This window comes from Gorilla gorilla, chromosome 8, assembly GCF_029281585.2.
Source record: "Gorilla gorilla gorilla isolate KB3781 chromosome 8, NHGRI_mGorGor1-v2.1_pri, whole genome shotgun sequence".
Taxonomy (NCBI): Eukaryota; Metazoa; Chordata; class Mammalia; order Primates; family Hominidae; genus Gorilla; species Gorilla gorilla.
This window is the reverse complement of record NC_073232.2, coordinates 45,964,342-45,974,951: the sequence shown is the minus strand read 5'-3', so window position 1 is coordinate 45,974,951 and position 10,610 is coordinate 45,964,342. Positions and strand designations below refer to the sequence as shown.

The following is a 10,610-nucleotide window of genomic DNA, read 5'->3' as shown; positions in this document are numbered from 1 at the left end:
GTATTAGGCCCTCCTTATCATCAAGCAAAAGAAATGAGTTTTTCAATGTCTGGGAAGGTTGTCAGGTGATAGAAGTGAAGAGAGGGTTTAAAATAGGGAGGGATTTCCCCAGAGTCTAAGATCAGAGGTTGGGGAAAGTTTGGAACCCAATTTTGGGAAGGTTGCCCAAGAAGAGTCAAGTGAGCTGACTTGGCAGGAGGCTTCATTGAGAAATAATGTTTGGGGGTCCAGGAGCCACAAGGGCCCTGAGACATACCTGACAACCTAAGAAAAGGGAATTCCCATCACTCTGGTGCAGGCCAACAATGATTGACCCATGACTTTGCTTGAGCCCCTTATGAACTGATCATCAGTCCAGAGAGAAACAACCCCCCAGGCCACTGGGCTTTGCTGCGCTGATGGCTGATGAAAATCCCATCACCTACCCCCAAGGTACATAGGAGGACGTCTACCCCATCACCAGTGGGGTCTAGGATAAGTGTACAAATGGTGTCCCACATGCCATATGCTAGAAGTTTTCTCCTCACCATCTGATTCAAGCTGGGAAACATCTGTCTCCAAGCGGCCTCCCAGTCCCCCACCTACAGGGGCAGTCCAAGAAGGCTAAGGCATGGCCCTTGCCTGCTCAGAGTCCTCTACCCAGATGGGAAACCTAGCCTATGTTCAGGAAGCATCAAAAAGCCACATCAGAGGAAATGTCTCCTTAGAGCAACCAAAGACCTTCACAAGGCATGAGTGATCACCAGCATTAATGGAAGCATCGGAATGTGAGGACGGAGAATCGGCGGCGCATGGAGCTCCTTCGGGTTATTTGTTCAACACCTACCTCAGGCCAGGTCTGTAAGAGCACCCGGAGCCAGTGTTGAATGAGATGTGGTTTCTGCTTCCGAGATACCCACCATCTTAAAAGAGAGCTCCAGGGAGGCTTCATGGGCGGGAAGAGATTTCACCTACATTTGAAAGAACATGAAAAACTGGGGTAGACAGAGGGTGTGGTGGATGCTTTCCAGGCAGTAGAACGCAATCCCTGGAAGGAGAGAGGGACTTCCTTCCACAGGAAATTTGGCTTGCAAGAGTTCCACAGGAAAGGGTGACAGGTGGTTAAAAGGAGTGCCCTCTAATGGTGACATTTTGATAAGTATGGCAACTAGAGGAGAAGGGTCTATCAGATACCAACCATGCCACCCACATCCACAGTCACCCCCCTGCGTGGTTCTGGTCTCTGCTGATGGTCATGGCCTGGACACATGTTTCAGTGACTTCTCAGGTCCATGTCATGCTCTTTCCACATTTTTTCCTCCTAAAGCCATGGTTTCTGCTTCTGGAAATATAATCCCCCTTCTGAGAGAAGTGCTATGGCAACCTCACCACAAATACACTCCCTTCCCTGATGGTACTAATTGAAGGAAAGGGCTGGTGGAAAAATGATTTTACCGAAACACAGTTTTTATTATTTTTAAGTTAATCCACTTACTCAAGTGAACTAACCACGAGGCACTCCACAGCAATGGTTTGTAGGGGACCTGCTGGAAGAGATTGATTGCGGATTCATTCAGTCATTCAACATTTTACTAGGCAGCCACCACGGGCCAGAGGCTGGGGTACAAGGTTAAGTCAGTCTCAGTGTCTGCCCTTAAGGAGATCAGTCTGAGAGGGAGATAGACACATTCCCATGAGTATCAAGCAGAGTGGTCACTACAGCAAGAGCCCTGTGCATGGAGTATTACCAGAACACAGAAGAGGAGAACTGAACAAGGTTGGAGGGTGGGGTCACCAGGGAAGGCTTCTAGGAGGAGGAAAATGGGAGCTCATGCTTTTGGAGGAATAATAGATACTTACAGGAGAAAAGCGGTGGCAGTAGGATGGAGCCGGCTGAGAGATAACCTGTGCAAGAGTCATGACATGCAGAAAGGCCCAAAGGGGAGAAAAAGTGGGATTAACCAAGAAAACACTCCCAAATTGGAGTTGATGGGATGTAACGTGAAGACGGGTAGTGGCAAATGTTGGGTCTGGAGCGGTCAGCAGAAGCCAGACCCTGGAGGCCTGTAAGCCTTGGTAAGAGTTTGGACTTCATCATGTAAACGTGAAAGGTTCCAAGCAGGGGAGAGATACAGATAATTTTGTGTTTTAGAAAAGGTGCTGGTGCAGAAGCGGTATGAAGTATGCATGGAAGCTGGGGGATCAGCTGGGAGTAGGAGAGAAATGTCAGGAGACTGTCCTAGGGAAGTGGTTGGGGGAATGGAGAGAAGGGGATGTATTTGAGAAACACTTAGGGAGCTAAAATAGTAGGTCTTGGTGGTTTTCGGATACAAGGAGAGAAGAAAGAGGGAGAATCTTAGGATAAAAGCGAGACTTACAGCATGAGTGGAAGGTGCTACCCTTGACTGAGATGAAGAATTCTGGGTGAAGGAAGTTTAGGAGGGAAAAACTAGGATCCATTTTGGATGTGGGGTTGGAGGAAGCTGCGGGTGGGACTTCCAGTGGCAATGACCAGCCAGCAGGTGAATATCTGGACTCACCCCTATGGAGGAAGATGCAGGCTGGAGTTAAGACCTGAGGGGCATGAGCTTTAGGAAGCACAGAAGGGGAGGGGCCCACCTATGCGTTCATCAAGGTGATGTAGGTTGCGAGGAACAGAACACACTCAAAAGTTGCTCAAACAATAAGATCGTTTATTTATTTATTTCATTTGAATACATTTGGAAGTAGGTGCTTAATCCATTTGGAAGTAGCTTCTTCATCATCTCAATATGATATTGGGGACCCAAATCTTTACCTATTTCAGCTCTGCCATCTCAGTTCATCCGTAAGCATATGCCTTGTGATAACATAGAAGGCAGATGACATACCCAAAGGATGGGTAGCCCCAGGGGAAGAGATTAGGAAACAATTTGTTCACAGATGAAATGCCTGTCTTTGGCTGTGTTTAGTAGGATACAAGAAAGGAATAGGCTCAGAAAATAATTGGCCTGTTAAGAAGCAGAATTGAAAAGGGAATTAAATGTCCACTAGTTAGTGCTTGTGGGGTTGGAAGAGGCAACTGCTTCCTAACCCTAAGGCTGATTTAAACTTATCCTGTGTGGACTTCTGCTGTGGACAATGATGGAATAACAGATACTGGGCCTAGCCGTCACCCACCATAAACAAGTAGAACACTGGATAAAATATATGAAACAGCTGTTTTCAGACACTGACTAACCCTCAGAATGGGACTGTGTTCCCTGAGAGAAAGTAAACAAATAAGATGAACTCCGTGATCAACCTGACTTTTTGCCTAGAGGCATTTAGCAGACCGTGGGTCTAGGACGAGGAAGGAGAGCAGAGCACAGAAGCCTCGCTGTTTTGAGGAGTCAGAGATCACAATTCCGAGAACTGTGCAGCTGGAATTTGCGGAGCAGAATACTGAAGAGACGTACGCAGAGAAAGGGCTTCAGAAACTGCATAGGAGGCACTTTGAGTCTTTGGCTAAAAATTAGGTGTGCATGAGTAGGATGAGATTCCATGAGGTTGGACAAAGAACAAATATTGGAGAAAGAGTACTTATTTGGGAGTTGTAAGCTGAACAATATTCTGTGCTCAGAGTTGAGAGATGTTCAAGTTCAGGCCAACCAGAGTGGAGAGACCTCATTGAGCCCTCAGAATATTTAGTGGAAAACTCAGAAAGGCTGCACTGTAGGAGTAGAGCTAAACTAACAAGCCTCCATCCTAGAGTGAAGGCTATCCTAGACCCATCTTAAGTTTAAAGACAAGTCTTGAAAGGACCAAGCCAATCTTCAAATAAGTTGCTGGAATAAAACTCAACACTCTTTAAAGAAAGATAACAGGCTGGGTGTGGTGGCTCACGCCTGTAATCCCAGCACTTTGGGAGGCCGAGATGGGCAGATCACCTGAAGTTAGGAGTTCGAGACCAGCCTGGCCAACATGGCAAAACCCCGTCTCTACTAAAAATACAAAACTTATCCAGGCGTGGTGGTGGGCGCCTGTAATCCCAGCTACTCAGGAGGCTGAGGCAGGAGAATTGCTTGAACCTAGGAGGCAGAGGTGGCAGTGAGCCAATATCATGCCACTGCACTCCAGCTTGGGCGACAGAGCAAGACCCTCTCTCAAAAAACCGTATCTTTGAAAAAATAATGGCCAAACATTTTCCAAATTTGATGAAAACTATAAACCCATAGATCCAAGACACTCAATGAATTTCAGTCAGGATAAACACAAAGAAAACTACACCAAGGCACATCAAGTAAAAATGCTAAAAACAAATGATGAAGCAAAAAACTTGAAATGCAGCCAGAGAAAAATCTTAGCCTGGTGGCAAGGATCAAATTGATGATATCATTGTCATATCCATTATTGAAAATTGTGAATGGACTAAGAGATGAATCTTTTTTATTAGACATGCTGACTCAGGCAAAGAGACTGGAGGAAATGTGCTCACACCTAAGTCTGATAGGTTTACTTACAATAAAGTACCCCAAAACTTACTGGCTTAAAGAAAGTAGAGTTCCCAGCACTTTGGGAGGCCGAGGCGGGTGGATCACGAGGTCAGGAGATCGAGACCATCCTGGCTAACACAGTGAAACCCCATCTCTACTAAAAAATACAAAAATTAGCCGGGCGTGGTGGCGGGCGCCTGTAGTCCCAGCTACTTGGGAGGCTGAGGCAGGAGAATGGCGTGAACCCGGGAGGCAGAGCTTGCAGTGTGCCGAGATTGCACCACTGCTCTCTAGCCTGGGCAACAGAGCGAGACTCTGTCTCAAAAAAAAAAAAAAAAGAAAAAGAAACTGGAGGTCAATGTGGACAAGAGAGAGGTTCAGAAAATTTTAAATGTATGTTTAAAATTAAAACTATGGATGAGACTACTGGTATATGGAGTTTTCCAGAATCAAATAGATAAGAAGACTGTTACATTTTAAAGTTAGTTGTATTGCACCTTCCCCCTCCCCGCAAAAATCAGGCGCTTAGACTTAAACCATTGTTCAAGGTTTAACTCTTGGGCTTGCAAAATTCTACAGTTTGAGAAAACTACTCAGCCCCCAAGAAGGGCATATTTTCCATGCTTACCTTATCCAAGGAGGATAATGGGGGGAAAATGTACTTTCCAGAATGGCAAATTGTGTAGCTCCAAAAATCACGCCTGCATGATGACACTTAAAAGCTGGAAGGCAGAAGGACAGTCTTTCACTCATCTCCCTCTTTTTATCAGAGAGAAACCTTTCTCAAAACACCCAGGAGCGCGGCTGGGCCTGCAGGTCTCTGTCGAGCCTCTGTCCCACAGGATAGGGTTGGTTAAAGTTGTTAAGAATAAGTCCTACTTTAAGAGGTACCAAGTGAAATTTAGAAGATGATGATAGGGTAAAACTGATTATTATGCTCAGAAACACTGGTGATACAGGATAAAAATAAACATGACACACCCAAATACAGGATGATAGTTTGTGTAACAAACAGAGATATCATTGGTCAGATTGCTTACTCCCATCTAGAAGGGGATATATAGTCTGCACAGCATATGCACATGAACTGCCAAAATATGGCATGAAGTTTGGCCTGACAAATGATGCTGCAATGTATTGTACTGTCCTGCTGCTGGCCCACAGGCTTCTCAGTAAGTTTGGCATGGATAAGATCTGTGAACGCCAAGTGGAGGTGACTGGAGATGAATACAATGTGGAAGGCATTGATGGTCAGCCAGGTGCCTTTACCTGCTATTTGGATGCAGGCCTTGCTAGAACTGCAATAAAGTTTTGGGGGCACTGAAGGGAGGTGTGGATGGAGGCTTGTCTAGCCCTCACAGTACCAAATGCCTCCCTAGTTATGATTCTGAAAGCAAGGAATTTAATGCAGAAGTACACCAGAAGCATATCATGGGCCAGAATGTTGCAGATTACTCTTGCTACTTAATGGAGGAAGATGAAGATGCTCAAAAGGAATAATTCTGTCAATACATAAAGAACGGCGTAACCCCAGACGTGATGGAAGAGATGATAAGAAAGCTTATGCTGCTATATGAGAGAATCCAGCCTGGGAGAAGAAGCCCAAGAAAGAAGTTAAAAAGAAGAGGTGGTACTGCCCCAAAATGTCCCTTGCTCAGAATAAAGATCAGGTAGCTCAAAAGAAGGCAAGCTTTTTCAGAGCTCAAGAGCGGGCTGCTGAGAGCTAACCCAACTTTCTATGAGAAATTTTCAGATAAAGACAGTAAACTTATTGACAGCAACAACAACAACAACAAAAACACAAAAATCAATAACACCCGGCAGACTACTCCTCAGGTCCCATTGGCGGAAATTAGATCGTATGACAATATTTCACCAACATTCATGGAACTTCACATATAGAAAAGGCAGTCTTACTAGTTCCTAGTAACAAGTTGCCCCAAAACGTTAGTAGTTTAAAGCAATAAGCATTTATTTTGTCACCATTTCTGAGGTTTAGGAATCTGGGCACAGCTTAGCTGGATGGTTCTGACTCAAGCTCTCTTGTGAGGCTGCAGTCAAGCTGATGGGCAGGGCTGCAGTCATCTCAACTGGGGGAGGCTCCACTTCCAAGAGGGCTCACTCATATGGCTGCTAGTTGGAGTCCTTCATTCGTCACTGGCTATTGGCTGGAAGACTCAGTTCCGTGCCAAGTGGGCCTCTCGAGACACTTGAAAGCCTGAGTGTCCTCAATGTACGGCAGCTGGCTTCTCCCAGAGTAAGTGATCCATGAGACAGAATGAGAGAAAGACCAAATGGAAACCACACTGTCTTTTATAAGCTAATCTTGGACATGACATATCATTACTTCAGTCAGATTCTATTGGTCACATTGTCCAACTGGTACAATGGGAGAGGTGGCTATGCAAGGTGAACTCCAGAAGGTGGGCGTCTTTGGTGACCATCTTGGAAACTGACTACCACAGAGCCCTTGAAGGAGACAGGGAAGACAGCAAGAGACCTCAGGTGAGCCTAAAGAGCCTGTTATCAAAGGCCACAGAGAGAAGAGTTCCAGAAGAGAAGCATTCAATACTTTTTAAAATTAAAAGTGAGAACCAGCAGCTAAGCATTGAGAAATACTCATTGGATTCGTCAATCAGGGTCATTACATTCAGAGCAGTTATGAGCAACTCCAGTTGACCAGTTTGCTGTGGACTGAGGTTTGAGTAAATGCTGGGCAAGTGGAGAACTGCAGGTGTAGACTACAGGCAACCCTTGAGCAACATGGGTTTGAACTGCATGGGTCCACTTATAAGCAGATTTTCTTCCACCTCTGCCACCCCTCAGACAGCAAGACCCATGCTTTTCCTTCCTTCCTCCTCCTCCTCTTCCTCCTCCTCAGCCTACTCAAAGTGAAGACAACGAGGATGAAGACCTTTATGATGATCCTCTTCCACTTAATGAATAATAAATATGTTTTCTCATCTTTATGATTTTCTTAACATTTTCTTCTCTCTAGCTTACTTTATTATAAAGATACAGTATATAATAAATATAACATACAAAATATGTGTTCATCAACCATTTATGTTTTAGATGGAGCTTCTAGGCAACAGTAACCTATTAGTAGTTAAATTTAGGGGGAGTCAAAAGTTATATGCATATTTTTGACTGCACAGTGGGTAAGCACTCCTAAGCACCGTATAGTTCAAGGGTCAACCATACTTTTTTAAGAGGGCTGGATGAGAAGGGGAGAAGGGATATTTGGATAAAAGCTAGAGGAAGACAGGGGAAGATTTCATTTTTGGATGTGAGAGCTCGAGTATATTTTTAGGTAGAGGGGAAGCAGCCAGTGGACTGGGAGAGTCCAGTCCTGGAAGATCCAGGAGAGGGAAGGATGACTGATGAGGTAGCCTCTTGGAGGAGGCAGGAGAATTGGAGGTCAAAGACACAGGTGGGCTGGTTGGCTTTGAACAGAGAGACACCTCATCCTCTGAGGCTGCAGGTAGGGAGGCAGGATGAGTCTGGCTGGGGCAAGACTTGATGGTGAGGATGTCTGGGAATTGAGAATTCATATCTGATGGCCTCAATTTTCTTGGAAAGAGGAGGAGGCAAGGTTGTAGTGAGTTGAGAGTGAACAATGATGTCAATTACTGTGGTGATTGCTTACACATGAAGGAAGGTTCAGAAACAGTCTGTTCTCATCAGCAGGGGAAGCCCTTCCCTTGTGATCTCATATATACTTTCTATCTCTCAGCAAACTCATTTTTCACCATCAGTGATGTCTGACAGCACCTGAGTTACCACAAAATATGGGTTAGTGGAATGGAAATGAATGAGGTGGGAGGTATCAGAATTCAGTGGGTGTGAAGAATCACGACATCTTAGCAAGGCAGAGACCTCTGAGTTCTCATGCGATGTTCCATCCAAGGGTCTGTCTCACCATCAATAGTTCATCCATCCTCCGCGTCATCATCCCACTGACAGTGAACTCGCTACTTTTAAGGGAGTCTTTCCATTTCCAAACATTTTCAAATCCTTAAGCTTTTCCTTCAATAGTGAAGTCTCACTCTCTGATTCCCTAAGGTCCTACAGGGAATCCTAGAGCAAGTACTACCTTGAAGCCCTTCAGAGATCTTAGTCTCTCCCCTAGAATAAATGTTCCATTGTTCCCACCCTCCCTTACCTCACAAGATTTCCTGACCCCTCACCAGATCTGCCTTCTCCCCAAGATTTCCTCCAGGCCAATATTGGTCCTCAAGATTCAGCCATGACCTGGCTCACCTGCCTTCCTCCAAGCTCCCCAAAGTGCTTGCCTGGCAATTCGCAGCCACCCAATGTTCATGTGTAATTGATGGAAACTTATTTGAAATTCTTCCTCTCCCAGGATGGTTTGATCAGACTGGTGGTCTTGCAGGTCTTCTCATCATTCTCTGTCCAGATGTCAGGTTCCCTTGGCATCTTTGCTGTCGACAGCCTACCCAAGTGAGGGGTTCATCCCAGACCAGATGCTCAAATACATTTCTGTGCCCAGACCCATTCCTAAACATAAGTCAAATAGGTGATCAAAGACTGTATTTGAGCGTGCAGAAAGAGGCTCCAGATTCTCATTTTGGATCTGTCTGTGACTAGCAGCATTACTTTCACAGGTCCTATCTGAGTTTCAGGGGAAACCTTGACAGAGGTTAGTGTTTGGAAATATTAACCAATGTTTTATCCCTCTGGCATTTCTCCTTTTCACACTTTGCCCCTTTCCTTCTCACCATCACCCATATTCTGTCCTGTGCTCATTGTCTCAGAGAAGAGGTGTGACCCCAGAAAGCAGAGCAAGGAGTCTCTTGACTTTGAGTTGAAAAGTCTTGGGCCAGTCAGGCAGAAGAAAATCCCCATACCAGCAAAATTTGGAAGAAAACATGAGCAAGGCAATGCTTCCATCTCTCAGATTTGTAAAGGGGCTCCCATCTTGGGGGTGGAGTGGAAAGTTGAGAGAGGTCGGGAGTCACAAGAGTATAGATAATGGTGGTTTCCAGAAGAGGGTACCAGAGAGAACTGGAGGACCTGAGAGGAGACGAGACCTGGGTCCCATTATCCAGAGAGCACTGGGAAGTGGCAAGACCCCAGGCAAGAGAAATAGCTTCATGGACTGTTCCAGCAGCAAAGTCCTAGTCAGCCTGGCAGATCTTTCCCAAACACTAGCATGGACCTGGAAAACAGCATGACCCCATTGCTCATAAGAGCAGCGTGGGACTGGACAAGAAGAGCAGATCAGCAAGGGCCCTGCAAAGGGACAACCTGCAGGGACCAATGAACAAGGACAGGCACAGTGATGGGCATCACAAATGACATTGAAGACTAGGTGCCTGGATGCCCCTTGAGCCTCCAGGAAGTTAGATGCCACTATGGAAAAGAAGAGAGACTCCATATTGACAGTGATTATGTTTTTACCATGGTGGCAGCCTGCCACCTGCCCCTGAGCAGCCTTATCCACACCTGGACCTGCTGTAGATGATGAGATTGTGGACTTTGAGTTGATGCTATAATGGGATGAGACTTTTGAGGAGCTTAGGAAGGGGTGAGTATATTTTGCACGTGGGAGGGTCTTGCATCATTGCAGCTAGAGGGAGCACTACGGTAGTTAGCCTCCAGTGATCTTCATATTCTGATATTCATGCCTTTGGTAGTCCCCTCCCACATTAAATCAGGACTGACTTGTGTGACCAATGGAACGCAGCAGAAATGAGATTGTGTGGCATCCAAGGGCAGACCATAAAAGACATTGCAGCCTCCACCTTGGTCTCTTGGATACCTGGCATTGGGGGTAGACAGCAGCCATGTGTTGGGGATACTCAAGAAGCCTTGGAGCCCACATGGAGAGGAACTGAGTCCTGCCACGAAACACCATTGAGCCACCTTAGAAGTGGATCCTCAAGCCCCAGTCAAGCCTTTAGATAAGTATAGCCTGGACTGACCTCTGACTGCAGCCTCACATGAGACCCAAGCTAGAACTTCAGCCAAGTCACAAATAATTTCTGATGCATAGAAATTGTGAAAGATCATGAATGATTACTTTTGTTTTAAATCACAAAGTTTTGGGGGATTTCTTATGCAGTATTTGATCACTAATTCATCACCACCCACTATCAGAGCTTCCAATGTTTTTATCCCTCCTAAATAAAGAACAGAGAAGTTGGGCGGTGG

The 10,610-nt window shown here is 45.6% G+C and overlaps 1 pseudogene; it reads left to right on the top strand.

Moving 5' to 3' along the window:
• Positions 1-398: 398 nt before the first annotated feature.
• Positions 399-6,160, top strand: LOC101137771 (large ribosomal subunit protein uL18-like; annotated as a pseudogene).
• The last annotated feature ends 4,450 nt before the right edge of the window (positions 6,161-10,610 follow it).